This window comes from Oryx dammah, unplaced genomic scaffold, assembly GCF_014754425.2.
Source record: "Oryx dammah isolate SB20612 unplaced genomic scaffold, SCBI_Odam_1.1 HiC_scaffold_29, whole genome shotgun sequence".
Classification (NCBI taxonomy): Eukaryota; Metazoa; Chordata; class Mammalia; order Artiodactyla; family Bovidae; genus Oryx; species Oryx dammah.
In genome coordinates, this window is record NW_024070213.1 from 20,956,874 (window position 1) to 20,976,191 (window position 19,318).

The following is a 19,318-nucleotide window of genomic DNA, read 5'->3' on the forward strand; positions in this document are numbered from 1 at the left end:
TTATACAAGAACTCTTCAATTTCACCTTCCAAATTGATTTTTTTAAATTTCTGCTCTAATCATTTTAGTTTCCAAGAGTTCCTTCTTATTTTCTAATACTCCTTTATTTTGTTGTTTTAATGGCATCCATTCTAATTTCATGGCTGCAACATTTTCAATAATTTTTCTTTAAATGTTTTGCCTCTTCCTTACAATATTTTCTTTTTCTTCAAATTGATAGTTTACACACACACGCTTTGATCTCTGTCTTTCATGTTGGTGGTGTCTGGTTTATGCTCAAAAGTGAAGTCGCTCAGTCGTGTCTGACTCTTTGCGACCCCATGGACTGTAGCCTACCAGGCTCCTCCCTCCATGAGATTCTCCAGGCAAGAGTACTGGAGTGGGTTGCCATTTCCTTCTCCAAGGGATATTCCCAACCCAGGGATCGAACCTGGGTCTCCTGCATTCCAGGCAGATGCTTTAACCTCTGAGCCACCAGGGAAGCCCCTTATGCTCAAAAATGAGACACAAAGAAGTTGTTTGGAGACATTGTGTGATTAGATCAGTATTGTCACCTGACAGCTTGCAAAAATATCAGGTGTTGAGCTACTCTGTCATTAAGGGAGCACACACCTCTCCCAACTGTCATTCTGTGTGAGTATGTTCTCCAGGGCAATTAAATTTTTCCATTGACTTCATCTGATCTTCTCTGACTTGATGGAGTTAAAGAACTGAGTCTGAGTAATGAGCCTGGAGCCATAGATGGAGAAGGGAGTCTCATGGGGGTTCACCCTAGCATGTCCCAGAGCCAGAGACTCTGGTCAATTTCTCTTGAGAAAGAACTGTGTTCTACACTAATCAGGGACAGGTTGTCCCATACTGGTGTAGGTCAGATCCTTAGAGAAACTTTTAAACCATCTCCCTATCCACAGTCCCATGAGGGGTCCCATGTGCCCCCTCCACGGTCATCAAGTCTTCAATTCTACACGTTGCCACGGTTCTAGCAAATAAATCTGCTGTTGATCAGTCTTCCTCTCCATGGGCACTTGAGTTTTAGCCACGTCTTCTCAGCTAAGCCAGTGGCCGTCCTTCAAAACACTTTTCAATTCTCAGATGCTATCATATCTCTCCCCTAACTCTTATCTCTCCTCCAATTCTCTCTGTCCTATGGATTTCAGCTCTTTATTCCTTCACTGTCATCTTAGACAGGGAGAGGGGAGGGGAGGTACAGCACAGAATATGTATGTATTTAATCTGCCATGCTTAACTGCAAGTCTCTCTCTATATATATATATATCCAATTCCAAAGCACATTTAAAAAAAAAACCCATATAATTATTTATTTTGAATGTGGCACCAGGCTCCTCTCATAGTAATAATATGTCTTAGCAAGTTTATAGGCTTATACCAGGTTGAAAAAGTTTGACAAACACTATTCTGAAAACCACATTTAGTTGGTAATCCCTATGGATTTCTCCAAAATAAATAATTTTTTAAAGAGAAAGAAGGTGAAGCAAATTCAGATTGTGTTCATGATTAGTAAGTTTTTGAGAAGAAAACTCAGATCTTCCAACATTACAAGATCTGGAGGGGCCAAGATAAAGTGAGCTAGGCTGGTATATTACCAAAATAGCTGAACATGTATTTTAAAAAATATATTTCCAGGGAAAACCAAACTGTGAAATTTTACGAACAACCTCAAGATAATCAAACAAAAAAAATGCATTTTCATATCTAGGAATAAACTTACCTAAGGAGACAAAAGAACTGTACACAGACAATTATAAGACACTGATGAAAGAAATCAAAGACAACATAAACAGACAGAGAGTCATTCCATGTTCCTGGGTGGGAAGAATCAACATTGTAAAAATGACTATACCTACCAAACACAATCTACAGATTCAATGCAATCCCTATCAAATTACCAATGGCAATTTTCACAGAACTAGAACAAAAAATTTCACAATTCATATGGAAACACAAAAGACTCCAAATAGCCAAAGCAGTCTTGAGAAAGAAGAATGGAGCTGGAGAAATCAAGCTTCCTGACTTCAGATTATATTACAAAGCTACAGTCATCAAGACAGTATGGTACTGGCACAAAAACAGAAATATAAACCAATGGAACAAGATATAAAGCCCAGAAATAAACCTATGCACCTAGGGGTACCTTATTTTTCACAAAGGAGGCAAGAACATACAATGGGCAAAGACAGACTCTTCATTAAATGGTGCTGGGAAAACTGGACAGCTACATGTAAAAAAATGAAATTAGAATACTTCCTAACACCATACATAAAGATCAACTCAAAATGAATTAAAGACCTAAATGTAAGACCAGAAAATATAAAACTCTTAGAGGAAAACATAGCAGAACACTCGATGTAAATCAAAGCAAGATCCTCTATGACCTCCCCCTCCTAGAGTAAAGGAAATAAAAACAAAAGTAAACAAGTGGGACCTGATTAAACTTAAAAGTTTTTGCACAGCAAAGGAAACCATAAGCAAGGTGAAAAGACAACCCTCAGAATGGGAGAAAATAATAGTAAGTGAAACAATTGACAAAAGATTAATTTCCAAAATATACAAGCAGTTCATACAACTTAATACTAGAAAAACAAACAACCCAATCAAAAAGTGGGGAAAAGACCTAAACAGACATTTCTCCAAAGAAGACATACAGATGGCTAACAAACACATGAAAAGATGCTCAACACTGCTCGTTATTCAGTTCAGTTCAGTCGCTCAGTCGTGTCCAACTCTTGGTGACCCTATGAATCACAGCACGCCAGGCCTCCCTGTCCATCACCAACTCCCAGAGTTCACTCAGACTCAAATCCATTGAGTCAGTGATGCCATCCAGCCATCTCATCCTCTGTCATCCCCTTCTCCTCCTGCCCCCGAGAAATGTAAATCAAAACTACAATGAAATATCACCTCACACCAGTCAGAATGGCCATCATCAAAAAGTCTATAAACAATAAATGCTGGAGAGGGTGTGGAGTAAATGGATCCCTCTTACACTGTTGATGGGAATGTAAATTGATATAACTACTATGGAAGACTGTATGGAGATTCCTTAAAACTCAGAATAAAACCACCTTATGAACCAGGAATCCCACTCCTAGGCATATACCCTGAGGAAACCAAAACTGAAAAAGACACATGTATCCCACTGTTCATTGCAGTACTATTTATAAAAGCTAGAACATGGAAGCAACCTAGATGTCCATCGACAGATGAATGGACAAAGAGGTTGTGGTACATATACACAGTGGAATATTACCCAGCCATAAAAAGGAATGCATTTGAGTCAGTTCTAATGAGGTGGATGAACCTAGAGCCTATTACACAGAGCAAAGTAAGTCAGAAAGAGAAAGATAAATACTGTATACTAACGCATATATACAGAATCTAGAAAAATGGTACTGAATAATTTATTTGCAGGGCAGCAATGGAGAAACAGACATACAGAATAGACTTATGGACATGGGGAGAGGGGAGGGGAGGGTGAAATGTATGGAAAGAGTGACATGGAAACTTACATTACCACATGTTAAATAGATCACCAGCAGGAATTTGCTCTATGTCTCAGGAAACTCAAACAAGGGGCTCTGTATCAAACTAAGAGGGGTGGGATGGGGAGGGAGATGGGAGAGAGGTGCAAAAAGGAGGGGATATATGTATACCTATGGCAGATTTGTGTTGCAATTTGACAGAAAACAACAAAATTCTGTAAAGCAATTATCCTTCAATTAAAAAATAAATAAATTTTTTAAAAAAAGAAAATGCACTTTCAGAAGCTAAGAGACACAGAGGAAATAAGAGCTAGCTGAACTATATGGAGAATATTAATGAACCAAGGACTCAGCTACTAAGAGTGGCTTGTGAGGCTCACCTTTTGATCTAACAAAACTAAGTCTAGGGATCTGTTGTATGGAAACATTTGCCCAAGTGTTCAATTATGCTCATTCAGGTATGTTTATTTTGAAGTATTTAAAATAATAGCACAAAATGGAAACATCCTATAGATCCTTCAGTAAGGCCCATGAGACCCAGAGGTCCATGATATCTGATACCTGGGGAATGACACCTGAACCCTGAGTATAAACCAAAGGACTGTAAACCTGGGCCAAAGTTCAGCACCAGAAAGGTTTGTGGTGCAGCAGTGGGTGACATCTCACTGGGCTGAGCAGGGCCCATTCAACAGCAGAGGTTTAAGGCTGCTGGTGCTCAGCCTCTCCAACTCTCTGCCTGGCATCTGGAAACCACACTAACTTCTTAAAATTGAATAAATCCCTGGAATAGACCATGTGAGGAGCCAGGACTTCCTCCTCCACCTGGTGGTAAACAGGAGGCTCTCCCTTCCCTGATGGGGTGATATCAAAGGAGGCAGGTTTCTCACCGCTGCCCAAAGGTTATGAGACCACTTCCCCATGGTGTCTGGGGGAGCCACACAGAATCTCAAGGACCCATGAAAGTGTTAGTTGCTCAGTCGTGTCCAATTCCACTGTCTGCGACCCCATGGACTGTAGCCTACCAGTCTCCTCTGTCCATGGAATTCTCCAGACAAGAATACTGGAGTATGTTGCTATTCTCTTCTCCAGAGGATCTTCCCGACTCAGAGACTAAACCTGGGTCTTCCACACTGTGGGCAGATTCTTTACCATCTGAGCCAGCAGGGAAGCCCCCAAAGACCCATGGGATGGTAATAAAAGATCTAATATTCATGTCATTGGGGTCCCAGAAGGAAAGAAGAAAGAAGGCAGAACTAAAATAGTATTATCACAGAAAAAAATGGTTGGAAACTTACCAAATTTGCCAAGACATAAAGCTAGTTTCAAAAAGTTGAGTGAAACTCAAATAGAATAAACCCTAAGATATCCACACCAAGGTATGGCACAGTTAAATTTCCCAAAACTGAAAACAAAGAAAATCTTGAAATCTTCCAGAGAACAATAGGGACAAAACAGTTAATGACAGTAGATTTCATATCAGAAAACACGGATGCTAAAACGAAGTGGCAAAATGTCTTTCAAGTGCTAGAAAAATACTACCAGCAACCCAGAAACTTATACTTGGGTAAAAAAAAAAAAAAAATCCTTCCAAAAATAAAGGGAAATCAAGATATTCTCAGATGAAAGAATACTAAAAGAATTTGTTGCCAGGAAGCTAAGAGAATTCGCTAGCCTAAAAGAATGACTAAAGGAAGTTATCCAAATGGAAAGGAAATGACGAGAAAGAATCTTAGAACATCATGAAGCAAGGCAGAGCGTACACAGTAAGCAAAAATATGGGCAAATACAATAGACTTTCTTTCTCTGAGTTTTCAAAATTACATTTGATAATTGAAGCAAAATTGATTTACAACACTTAACACTGATGTAGTTCTCAATGGGCATGAGGAAATATTTACAATAAATATACTATGTAAATAGAGAAGTCAAAGAAATGTAAAGGGGGAAGATTTATATGCTTCACAATAACCGATAAGAAAATGATAGCAGTTGACTATAATTATATAAATTACGTATATATAATTTAATATGTAGAGCAGCCACTAAAAAGGCTATACAAAGAGACATTTAAAAACACTATTGGTAAATCAAAATGTAAAAATGTTTAACCCAAAGGAAGGCAGGAAAATGTATAGAGAAATGAAACTCAAGAAACAGAAAACAAAAACTAAAATGTCAAATCAAAATTGACAAACTTCTAGCAAAGCTGACCAATAAAAAGATGGAGAAAACATAAATTACCAATGAATGAAACGGGGATGTCATTACAGACCCTGAAGACATCAAATGAATACTGAAGGAATTCTACAAGCAACGCTGCTGCTGCTGCTGTCGCTTCAGTCGTGTCCGACTCTGTGCAACCCCAGAGATGGCAGCCCACTAGGCTCCCCCGTCCCTGGGATTCTCCAGGCAAGAACACTGCAGTGGGTTGCCATTTCCTTCTACAATGTGTGAAAGTGAAAGTGAAGTCGCTCAGTCATGTCCCACCCTCAGCGACCCCAAGGACTTCAGCCTTCCAGGCTCCTCTGTCCATGGGATTTTCCAGGCAAGAGTACTGGAGTGGGGTACCACTGCCTTCTCCGACATAAATTTGAATACATTGATGAAATGGAACAATTCCTATAAATAAACAAAAAACTGCAATTCACGCAATATGAAATCGGTAATTTGAATAGCCTTGTGACTAATAAGAAAATTAAATTCATAATTTTAAAACTCACAAAGAAGAAATCTCCAGGTCCAAATGGTTTTACTAGATAATCCACCAAATATTTAAAGAGTTAACACCAATTCTACATAATCTCTTCCAGAACAAAGAGAAGGAAACATTTCCCAATTCATTTGATTTATACCACAACCAAAGGCAGAAAAGCAGAAAACTATAGACCAACATCCCTCTTGAGTACAAAAGTCCCTAAAAAGAAAAAATCAGCAAATAGAATTCAAAAACATACAAAAAGAATTATACACCATGAGGAAGCATGGTTTATTCCAGGGATATGACTGTTTTAATATTTAAATATCAGTCAATGAGTCAATCACATTAACAGACTATAAAAGAAAACAATCACATGATCATATCAACTGACCATATCAATATCAATATCCTGACTATGATACTGTACTACAGTTTTTGAGTGACGTAACCATAGAGGAAAACCAGATAAAGGGTACACAGGATCTCTTTTTATTATTTCCTACAAGAATCTGTGAATTTACAGTTACCTCAAAATAAAACGTTTAATTTTTTTAAAACTCATGCATGACATAGCAAAAAAACCACACCACTTTAAATTCCATAAATCTGCAAGGTTCAGCTGATGTAGCTGGCTCTGCTGATCTTGGTTGACCTCAGTGATGTGCATGGGTTTCAACTAATCTAGGCTGTGTCCCTCTAAGTCAATCTGGGAGCTTGGTTCTGATCCATGTATCTCTCATCCTCAGCAGCCAGACCTGGACATGTTCTCCCAGCTACTGCCTAGGTCAAAGCACATTCTAGTGGATAAAGGTCTCTCAAGCCTGGACTTAGTCATGGCTTTTACATTAATGATGGTTGAAGCAAGTAACATGACTGAGTCCAGTCTCAAGCGATAGTTTATTCTACTCATGGGAGGGTACTGGGAAGGTACAGGCATGGACACAGGGAGCAGTGAAAAGCTGGGGCAGTGAGGGACTCTACCTCACCATCCCTGATCACCTCCAGGATTAAAAACACCTACTGCTACTCTTCCTTCTCAGAGGCAGGCTGTGGTTATTCTCCACTGTTTCAAGGGTCACATAACAGGATCTGAGTGTCCCTTTGCCAAAGACAGGTCACAAGGGAAGAGAATATATGATGTCTAATAACTTCCTACACTGAGCCAAGCTCCCTCTAGACTGTCCCACGGCCCTTGTCTCCACCTTGTCCGACCCCGATCTAATCCTTATTCCATCTGTGACCCATCACTGATTCTCTTCTCACCCCTTAATCTTGTAGACTGAAGTTCCTTTCCTGGCATTCACCAGACTCTTTTTTTTTTTTTAAGAATCTCTGTCTAAAGTCATTAAGATCAGTCTGTTTTGTTCTCCATTTTCTCATCTGTAAAGAGGGAATAATAGCAGTACCTACGCTGCTCCATCAGAGGGTCCATGTGGGGATGAAACAATACAGCTCACATGATGAGATTACACTGCCTGGTACATAGTAATCTCTCAATAAATTGTATTGTTTTTTTTTTTTTTCCTTTTCTTTAAATATAGAGGTGAGAGGCATTCTCAGTATAACTATAGTTACAGGAGAGTCAGCATTCCAAGTTGGAATTCTGAACATATTTTCCCATAGAAACACTGTTCTACACTGTGATGGTATTTTACACCCCCATTACCACTCCTAAGGATTCCATAGTGCTGGTACTTCAGCTTAACCCTACAAGTTAAATGGGCTCTCCTGGACTGGTCTGGCAAAACTCACCACCATGAAGAACACTACTTCAGGAGAAAAACGTGAGTTCTAAATAAGTCCCTTACAAATGAACTTTTGAAGTAGAACCCACTCTTAAGTTTAGTGCTGGCTAGAATGTTGTGAAGCCAGATGCTTTGGAGACTGTAGATGTATCAGGTTGACGAAGGGTAGATATTCTACAGACCTGACCTCTCTGAGCAAGAACCTTAGGGATGAGGCCAGACGGCAGAGAGGCTCAGGGCCAACGGTGAGAAGCAAAATTGTGTTGTGAAGAAAACTAGGTGGAACTTGTGGGTGGGGGCAAGATAGGGCGATAACAGGAGGTCACAATTGATAGCTGGGTATACAGAAGCTGGGGAGATGTCTTAGAAAGGAGGCTCAAAAACAGGGCTTGAGGGCAATGCCAGAGGAGTAGGTACATACTTGTTAGTGGGAGGCTGTGAAAAACAAAACATTTTAAACCAGAAACTTATAGAAATATATCTGGAATCCAAACATAGCTAGATTCATCATTTGAAAATGAAATGGAGGGACTTCCCTGATGGTCCATCACTTAGGATTCTGTGCTCCCACTGCCAGGAGCCCCGGGTTCCATCCCTGGTTGGGGAACTAAGACCCCGCAAATTCTGAAGTTGTGTGCAGCAAAAAAAAAAAAAAAAGAAGAAGAAGAAGAAGAAAAAGAAAGAAAAGTGAAAATGGAAGGGAATGATCAGAAGAAATGTAAAAACGATAGCTCTAAGGCTAAGAGCCGAGAAGAGATAGATTGAGGCCTTTATGTGGAATGCTTGCAAGGTCTGAATCACCCTATAACCGGATGTTAAAAGCTAAGCTGAGAGCTTTGGGATATAACTGAGACACTCAGGACACTCTAATCTAGAAAGTTCACAATGAAGGTGACCTTCTGGGTACACACGACAGCAGTGAGTGGAGGAGGAAAGAGAAGGAAAGAGATTCTGCAGAACTAGAGGAAGTAGAGAGAGGAGCTGGCTGTCTGTGGCGGTACAGGCCCTTTGCACCCTGGACTAGCAAAACTAAGAATGAACCTGAGAGAGGCCCAGGTCTCCCTGGGTAGTGCTGGGGTCCCTCTCAGCCCTGCTGGACATCCTAGACCTCTACTGTGTCTGTAGCTACATGTGGACCCTAAAATGGCACCAAGATCTTGAGTGACGCTGAGCGTAGCTAGCGAACAGGGAACTTGGCAGATATATCCTGTATTCCTGCTTACTTTGTCCCTGACAGTGGTCACCAAGCTTCCATCTGAATGGAAGACTGATGGAGACTCATGTCTCATAAGGTCCTCCTTTCCTTATTAAATGTCTGTCATTGCGAAGGGTTCTCTCCAAACAGCCAGACCAAATCTGCCCCCACCCTGGTCCTCCTCCTGTTCTCTGAAGCTAAGTAGCTAAATCCAATCCATCTTCCTCCTGAGAATCAGTTCCATTCCCTCCAGATCTTCTCCCTTCTGAGAAATAGTCCACACTGCACAACCTTAATAACCAAGCCCAACGATCATGTCAGGTTGGCCCATCTATGCAAAGCACCATGCAACATGCTAAGTGGGATCCTGAAGTGAATAAATGATCTCCTTGTTCTTCAGGCAAACAGGGTGAAGACAGAGGCGTGGACAATGGACCCTAATACAAAGAAGACTGATAAGTACTATAATCAATGTTCAAAACTCACTATGGTGTAGCTAAGGGGAAAGAGGAGACCAATTCCATTCGGGAGCATCTAGAAAGGTTTCTAGGAAGAGGTGTGATCTGAGTTGGAGTTTGAAAGACTTTGATGAGCAGGGGTGGGGAAGGGGTGGTGAGTGGAGAGAGCACACGATATGGACTTGACCTTGGTTCTTAACTTCCTATGTGACCTTGAGAATATTGAAAATGAGGGCACTGAATGCACTAAAGTCTAGTGGTGGAGACCCAAAAGGGTATGAGCTTGAGCGTTCCAGTTTAGGGAAGAGTCCGAAACTGTTCTGAAGCCCCTCCTGTATCACGGGAGTGGTGGGTGTGTAAGGGGAGAGGAGGAGGAGAATTTATTCAATATTCTGCCTGTCACATGAGTGCACCCAGCACCATTCTGCTCATGTCATTGGAGGAAACTGCCAATGCCCTTCTTAGAATGGTGAGGATACCACTACCACCAGCAGCAACAACACTTCTTTGGCAATTATTATGAGCCCAGATTTTAGAAGCGCTTTATATGTTTACACTGACATTCCCATTGAATCCTCACGACAGCCCTAAGAGATAGGTATCAATTATACTATTCCTGTTTTACAGATGAAAAAGCAGAGGCACAGAGAGGTTGGGTAACTCACTCAAGGTCATAGAGCTAGTCTCATGGTAGAGCTGGGATTTGAACTCCTGCTGTCTAGCTTCCTGCTTTACTTCCTCAGTAAAAAACACAAGGGCGGAAATGACCCCAGCTCTGTAGGCATGTTCTGCCTCCCCAAGAGGAGAGTATAAATGGCACCATAAGCCTCTCTGCACCCCCATTAATTCAGCCTAAGACAACACTGACTTTTTTGGAAGCCATACCACACTGATGACTCACATTCATCGGGCAGTTGTCCAAAATCCCTAAAATGATTTTGATATGAACTGCTCTCAAGCCAGGTCAGTCTCATTCTGTTCACATGCAGTTGGGTAGTTAATCCTAAACATTGGGCTTTAGGCTTTAGTAAGCCAGACTACATTCTAACTCTAGGCTCATAGTTTGGCCCTACAGTAATTTTTAAAACATACTATGTTATCCAATATAAATTCTCCCAATTTAGTGATAATGTAACAATAAGAGCTAACAGTTACTGGAGAACTGTCTTTGGGCCAGGCACCTTGATCAGTCTTTTTTCATGTAGTATCTTATGTAGTTATTTAGTCTTTCAGTTCAGTTCAGTTCAGTCACTCAGTCGTGTCTGACTCTTTGCGACCCCATGAATCGCAGCACACCAGGCCTCCCTGTCCATCACCAACTCCCGGAGTTCACTCAGACTCACATCCATCCAGTCAGTGATGCCATCCAGCCATCTCATCCTCTGTCGTCCCCTTTTCCTCCTGCCCCCAATCCCTCCCAACATCAGTCTTTTCCAGTGAATCAACTCTTTGTATGAGGTGGTCAAAGTACTGGAGTTTGAGCTTTAGCATCATTCCTTCCAAAGAACACTCAGGACTGGTCTCCTATAGAATGGACTGGTTGGAGCTCCTTGCAGTCCAAGGGACTCTCAAGAGTCTTCTCCAACACCACAGTTCAAAAGCATCAATTCTTCAGCACTCAGCCTTCTTCACAGTCCAACTCTCACATCCATACATGACCACAGGAAAAACCATAGCCTTGACTAGATGGACCTTTGTTGGCAAAGTTATGTCTCTGCTTTTGAATATGCTATCTACATTGGTCATAACTTTTGTTCCAAGGAGTAAGTTAGTCTTTACATGGAATCCATTATTATTGTTACTGTTTTTGTTATTATTCAAGCAAATAGAAAATCAAGGCTAATGAAGTTAAGAAATCTGCTCAAGATCCAATTAGGAAGTGACATACCCAAGGTTCATATACCAGGACTGTCTGACCCTGGGGCTTGAACTCTTCTTCATCCATGTGTTCTCCCACCTCTTTGTATCAACCATGTACTTGCCATTAGATAAGTCAATCATGAAAAATGTCAAACAGAATCAAGGACAGAACTCAGAAATAAATTACATCCCTCCAGGCATATGTGAACCAATTTTTCATGGAGTTATAAACAACTAGAGATTGAAGCATTTTTTATATAATACTGAGAACCAGGGAAGCTGAGCGATTTGCCCAAGCTCACACACCCAAGGCAATAAAGGAGATGGAGAAGTAAACAGTCCAGAGAATCAAGTGCTTCATTCCGTCAACACACACTTTGAGTATAAAGGAAAAACTAGCTGAAAAGTTTTGCAATTACAGCATCATCTAAATTGCAATTTTCCAATTTGTTCACATTGATCTCATGAGATTTTTATCAAAAACCTTGCTGGAGTCAATGTTCACTTCATCAAAAGCACCCCCTGATCTAGGGAGATGGGATTAAACTGTCCCAACCAACTCACAGTGAATACGTGGAACTCCCTACTCTAAAGGTTCATAAACCGTCTGCCTGATAATTCAGTAGAGGATTTTGTGGAGAATTAACATCTGTGTGAGGTTTTGCAAGGCTGCCAAGTCCTGACAACTATGCAAGTTATCCCCAGTCACCAAGCAAAATCCAACAGTGTTACTGAGTCCAAGCTCGTACTGCTCGCCAAACCAAAACCATTTGGGTGTCGTTTCAGGAGCTCCAAAGAGCTCCAAAGAGCTCCAGGACCATAGTCCTTCATGTCTCAGCACAGAGAAGGATCCATCGAGAGCAAAAAGATAGATAAGAAGTGATTTATTAGAACAGGACACTTGTAAGGCTTAAAAGCAGGCAGGCGAGGGGGCGCCCCACCCTGAGAACTTACTGGGCTTTATAATCAAAGGAAAAGTGGGGGAGGGGGAGAAGAACTTCTTTGTCTTTCTTGAGTGGATGTCATGCTTCCATCATCGCTTCCTCCTCCAGGTCTGGCAGGGGAGTTTTCTTGTCCCTACATTGTCAAGCTAGGTCCACCAATTATTGTCTTTTCTGTGTGCAGAGAGCATGTCCTAGGGATCATTGAGTTACTGAGCTCTCATGTCAACATTGTTTTATTGTGAGGGGCATGTCTCCTACTTCTGTTGCAATTTTTTTTTTTTTTTGCTAAGCAAGCCTGCTTGGTTTTGTGGTTAAGCAAATCTGCTTTCTTGAGCAATCGTTAACTTATAGGAAGTCTCCCATGTTTTTTCTAGTTATTAATACAATCCCCTAGTGGGGTTAACTATTTAATCACCTATTTTGTCTCTTCACTCTGTCCCTATCAAAATGACAAGTCAATAAATTGAGAGATAAGGTTTGTGGCAAGGAATAGTGATTTTCTTTGGAAGGCTAGCAGATGGAGAAGATAATGGACTAGTATTCCAAAGAACCATTTTGCTGCCTTCTTCTGTACTAGAATGGGAGAGAAATGTGGCTGCTTGTTACAAGCTTCTTAGTGCCGGAATCCTTTGTTCTTGCAGCTGTCTGCATAGGTTTGATCACGATGTTCCTATAAACCTCCAACAGGACAAATGTTATTCTCTGTTCTGCAACTTTTTATCTCTATATGAATGGGAAAATGCTGCCTCTTTCAAGGTCAGAGACCTGAGAATATGCTATCCTGTACATTTCAGGCTACAGAGAACATTCTTTTAGGAAAGATTCAGAGCCAGCATGACCAAACACCACACAGGGGTTAGAGCTAAAGGAACAGATGCGATATGGAGTCAGATCTGTTCTTCTCTGTTACAAATGGTGGTTCTGGGTCTTCCTACTGTGGGCCTGAGATCTACTTAAAGACGCTCAACACATCTCTGTCATCTAAAGCTCCAACTTCTCTCTGTCATTCCCAAGTGAGACTGCTTTCCTTGGTACAGTAGAGAGGAGTCAAATTGAATCAGAGTGGTTCTGTTTTCTTTCTGCCTTCTGTTGTTGTAACTGAATCTGAAAAACCCCTTCTTTTGTCATTTACATTTACAAGAACCTCGGCTCAGTGTGACACTTAACTCCAGACCTATCTTTGCTTTTTGTCACAGTCCTTGTCAAAGACTGTCCCTGAACAAACGTTAGTCAGGTTCCTCTGAGCCCAGCTAGGTCCCATCACTGGGCACATTATCCAAGAGCCCAGTTTTGGCAAGAATCCTGCTAAGTCAGTGTAGCCAGAATCTCCCACCCTTGATATCTGATTAAGTTCTTCACCCTCGATCATTCCTCAGGTAACGTCTGGTTACCCTGGCTTGCCTTCACCAAGAATCCTATCAGGTCATTTCAGCCAGAATCTCCCCTTACTCCTAATTCTTCCTTAGTAATTTTTCATCCACTGGTGCCATCTTCCCCCACCGCCCACTCTGCTCCTTGGCTATGAATTCCCACTTTTCCTTACTGTATTCGCAGCTAAGCCAAGGCTCTCTTCCCTATGCAAAGCCCCATTGAGGTAGCCCCTGTACCTATCACGACAGTCCTGATCACAACAGTGACACAACACAAGAGACAGAATACGTTTTCTTTAGCATCTCCTCCAGACATCTTTCATACATGTAATTTTTAAGCCCAAGAACTTCCTTTCAGCCTCAACTTCAAATGTCTTTCTTTTACTTCCTTCTTCAGAACATTCTCCCCTACTCCTCATTTAGTAAGAGGTGGGATCTATATTCAACTGCAAACCACCTTTGGAGCCTCAGCCTTTTACTACTGTGCTATACTATACCTGCTGCTGCTAAGTCACTTCAGTTGTGACCGACTCTGTGAGACCCCACAGACGACAGCCCATCAGGCTCCCCCGTCCCTGGGATTCTCCAGGCAAGAACACTGGAGTGGGTTGCCATTTCCTTCTCCAATGCATGAAAGTGAAATGTGAAAGTGAAGTCGCTCAGTCATGTCTGACTCTTCACGACCCCGTGGACTGTAGTCTACCAGGCTCCTCCGTCCATGGGATTTTCCAGGCAAGAGTACTGAAGTGGGTTGCTATTTCCTTCTCCAATGTTATACTGTACCTCTATTACCTGCAAATGTATCAAGAACTAAGGCATTGATTAAAACACAGCCACTAACAGAATCCTGATATTTCTACCCACCTGTCTCTCAGTCAGTTAAGCAGACAATCAAAGAATAGCCTGAAGGGAACATGAAGGGCCAGAGATTTTGAGTAATTTAATCAGTGTTAGTAGATAATTTTTTTAAAGGTAAAATCATGACTCTGGCAAAGACAAACCCAGTAAATGTGCTAAGGACAGACTAATCAGTCATAGACTATGGCAGTAAAGAAACCAATGTGAACTGAATTTGGATTTGTGCATTTTGAAGGGAGAATGAGGGAATAGGGACAGAGTAGGGACTCGGTAGAGTCACAGGAGTGGTACATTACAGAAAATAGGAAGGGGAGGTTGGTCTGCCTTTGTTAGGCTTCTCTCCTCCTACAGACACTGGGGAACAGGGACCCTACATTTAGGTGTTGGTTGGAACAAACAGCAAATTATGTTCTCAGGTAGGCTCTTGAAGGTGGGGGGTGGGGTGATGCGGGGGTTGGGTTGGCTCATCCTAGGGATGTAGCTATGAGCTGTTGGTGTTGTGTTCACATCTTTAAAGGACTCGTCAAGAAAGGCTCAGAATTTGATCAAGGCCAGAATCCTAGTCAACTCTCAGAACATGTGTCAAACATTTTACTTAACTCATTAATTAATAATAGAACCAATTAAAATGTTACAACCAATTCAAAGGAGAACTCACGCTACTGCACACTTATAGTCAGATAAGAAATACTGAAATGATTTTACAAATAGAGGCAAAACTGGAAAAACCAGTCCGTACCCATGGACAGGTTTTTCTCCACAATGATAAACAGTTGCATTACACAAGAGACAATTTGCATTTTATGAAAGGAATTCTTTGCATTACTGTCAAATAAAACCAGAAATCAAAGAGGAGACGTTACAAGTGAAAAATGCAGAAATACTAAGAATCATAAGAAACTACTATAAACAATTATATGCCAACAGATTAGATAACCTAGAAGCTGCTGCTGCTGCTGCTAAGTCTCCAATGCATGAAAGGAAAAGTAAAAGTGAAGTTGCTCAGTCTTGTCCGACTTTTAGTGACCCCTGGACTGCAGCCTACCAGGCTCCTCCATCCATGGGGTTTTCCAGGCAAGAGTACTGGAGTGGAGTGCCACTGCTTTCTCCATAACCTAGAAGAAATAAATACATTTCCTAGAAACATACATCCTACCAATATTGAATCATAAATAGAAAATCTAAATAGAATAATTACTAGTAAAGAAATTGAATCAGTAATAATAATAAAAAAAACTCCCAATGAACAAAAATCCAGGACTAGAGATGGCGTTAACTGGTAAATTCTACTGAGCATTTACAGAAAAATTTACACCAACATCTCTCAAAATTCTTCCCAAAAAAACAAAGAGGAAGGAATACCCAAAGTCATTTTATGAGGCCAGCACTTTCCTGATATCAAAACCAAATAAAGAACCTACAAGAAAAGAAAATTATAGGCTAATGTTCCTGATAAACATAGATATAAGTTCTCAAAAAGCATTAGAAAAAAAGTACATTAAAAAGATCATATACCATGATCATGTGAGATTTAGCCCTAGAATACAAGGATGTTTCAACATACACATCAATCAATGTGATATACCACATTAACAAAATGAAGGATAAAAATTATATGATCATCTCAATAAATATATCTGAAGCAGCTGACAAATTCAATCCTTCTATGATTAAAAACTCTCAACAAATTAGGTATAAAAGAAACACGTATTATCTAAAGCCATATATGACAAGCCCACAGCTAACATACTCAACACTAAAAAGCTGAAAGAACAGGAAGAAGACACTCTTGCCACTTTTATCCAACATAATACTCAAAGTCCTAGCCAGAGGGATAAGCCAAGAAACAGCATCATCCAAAGAAGAAAGCCTTTATTAGATAGATAGATCTTAACAGAGAAAGAGAAACAGAATATTTTCAGATGTGAAACAGAAAAAAATCTTGCCATTTGCAAGAACATGGATGAAACTAAAGGGCATTATATCAAATGAAATAAGCCAGACAAAGACAGATACTGCATAGTATTACTTATATGTAGAATCTAAAAAAAAATTTTAAATCAAACTCATAGAAACCAGAGATTACAATGGTAGTTTGAAGGGAGTGGGGGGCGGGGGGAAGCAGAGAGGCTAGTAAAAGAGTACAAATTTTCAATTATAAGATGAGTAAGTTCTGAGGTTCTAATGTGTATCGTGGTGACTACAGATGATAATACTATATTGTATTATCAAAATTTGCTGAGGAAGTAAACCCTGAGTGTTCTCACCAATAGGAAATTTAATAAGTAATTATTAAATAAGTGAGGGGATGGATGTGTTCATTAATTCAATGGTTAAAACCCTTTCATAATGAAATACCTGTATCAAATCATCAAGTATATTTTAAGTATAGTTCAATTTTATTTGTCAAATTACCTCAATAAGACTGAGGGGGACAATAAATTTGTAGAGAAAAGACAAGCTAAAGGAAAAGAGTTTCAGGCTTTGAGGGTGACAAACTGTGGGAAGGTAAATAAATGTACGCAGGGAACTAATGGAAAAGCTGGATGTTTTTAGCAAGGGTTAGGGTTAGGGATTAGTGGTTAGGATTAGGGTTTTTAGCAAGGTTCATTGTATAGATTTCTCACATGGAAGCTCTAAGCTAATAAGACTCTAGAGTTGTCTCCAGTGAGTAACAATCCTCCTTCCTTTTCGGTAGAAGTAGAAGGCAGAGAGCTTTTTTATGCATGCTTCTGCTTAATGGCCTTCAACTCAAAATATCCCTGAGCCAAAGTTGCATGTTTTTGGGTAGCATACTATGAACCCCTTCACAGGTATTCTTCATAATAACTGGTGCTCCTTTTGTCAAATGTTTCATTTAAGCCAACCTCATTCTTTGCTGTGGGAGGTTCCCCCTTTCAGGTAGTTCATATTGAATGGTAACAGCATTACCAGCTTGGAAATTCCTTTATTCGCTTTTACAAGATGACCCATCAACAAACAAAATTAGATCAGGATTAGCCAAAGCGAAGTGAAAGTCGTGTCCAATGCTTTGCAACTCCATGGACTATACAGTCCATGGAATTCTCTAGGCCAGAATACTGGAGTGGGTAGCCTTTCCCTAGGGTCCCCATAAGTGGGGACACGGTGTCACAAAATAGGACATTAATACCTCACAGTCTGGGGGCTCACCTTTTTGGGGCAGGGGTCATAATATAAAGGGCTTCCCTAGTGGCTCAGATGGTAAAGCGTCTGTCTGCAATGCAGGAGACCCAGGTTCGATCCCTGGGTTGGGAAGATCCCCTGGAGAAGAAAATGGCAGCCCACTCCAGTACTCTTGCCTGGAGAATTCCATGGACCACAGAGCCTGGTAGGTTACCATCCATGGGGTCACAGAGTCAGACACGAATGAGCGACTTCACTTTCACTTTCATAATATGGCAGGACTGAGAAAGCTGCAGTGTTAGCAACGTGGGTGGACCTAGAGATTATCATACTAAATTCAGTATATCAGAAAGACAAATACCATATGATGTCACTAGTATGTGGAGTCCAAACTATGACGCAAACGAACTTATCTATGAAACAGAAACAGGCTGATAGACATAAAAGAACAGACTTGTGGTTGTCAAGGGGGAGGAGAGTCAGGGAAGGATGGATTGGGAGTTTCAGGTTAGCAGATGCAAACTATTATATATTTAGGATGGGTAAGCAATGAGGTCCCACTGTATAGCACAGGCAACGATATTCAACATCCTGTGATAAGCCATAGTGGAAAAGCATATGAGAAAGATACACGTATGTGTGTAACTGAATTGCTTTGCTATACAGCAGAAACTAACACAACACTAAATCAACTACACTTCAATAAAATAAATTTTAAATAAATAAAACATATATCACACACCAAAAAAATTTGCAGTGTTTAAGATGTAGGTTAGGTGGTGAAAGATCTCTCCTAGCAGAGAACCGGTCACTGTGGAGTTTGTCGATGTCTTTCCCTAGAGTTAGATCTGCTGAGGTTCTACTAACTTCGCAGCTGGCTCTCTAGCATTGAGGCAGTTGGGACAGGCACCAGCAATTCGAGCTATCTGAATGCTGTAATAGGCAATCTGCGCTTATGGCCGTGTTCTTGTGTGAACATTCCCAGAGCTTGCTTATCTTTCTTATGTACAAATACGGTGAAAGGTTTAGAATCATTAGGTAGCCTGAGGGCAGGTGGCTCTTGGGGTACTATTTTTAGTCTTAAAAAGGCCTGTTCCAGTTTAATCTTCCCAGGAAAGGGGCTTGGGAACTGAAGTTTTAGTAAGTTCATAAAGTAGAGAGAGCTTCCCTGGTGGCTCAGACAGTAAAGAATCCGACTGCAGTGTGGGAGACCTGGGTTTGATCCCTGGGTTGGGAAGATCCCTTGGAAAAGGAAGTGTCAATCCACTCTAGCATTTTTGCCTGGAGAATCCCATGGACAGAGGAGCCTGGTAGGCTACACTCCATGGGGTCACAAAGAGTCAGATAGGACTGAGCAACTAAGCACAGCATAAAGTAGAGAAGCAATCAGAAAAAAATTAGGACCCCATAGTCTGCATAACCAGCTAGGCCTAAAAATTCACAAAGCTGTAGGCCTAGTTGTAGGCCTAGGAAATTCTTGGAGTAACTTAATTCTTTTTGGAAATAACTAGATGCCTTCAGTGCTTAGGTTCTGACCTAGGTAACG

The 19,318-nt window shown here is 40.8% G+C and overlaps 2 non-coding genes across 2 annotated transcripts; one reads left to right on the forward strand and one right to left on the reverse strand.

The window, feature by feature from the left end:
• Positions 1 to 409: 409 nt before the first annotated feature.
• TRNAS-GGA lies at positions 410 to 481 on the reverse strand. Its single transcript has one exon. It is a non-coding gene; the product is annotated as a tRNA-Ser (tRNA).
• A 17,351-nt stretch (positions 482 to 17,832) lies between these two features.
• On the forward strand, positions 17,833 to 17,904 carry TRNAC-GCA. Its single transcript has one exon. It is a non-coding gene; the product is annotated as a tRNA-Cys (tRNA).
• The last annotated feature ends 1,414 nt before the right edge of the window (positions 17,905 to 19,318 follow it).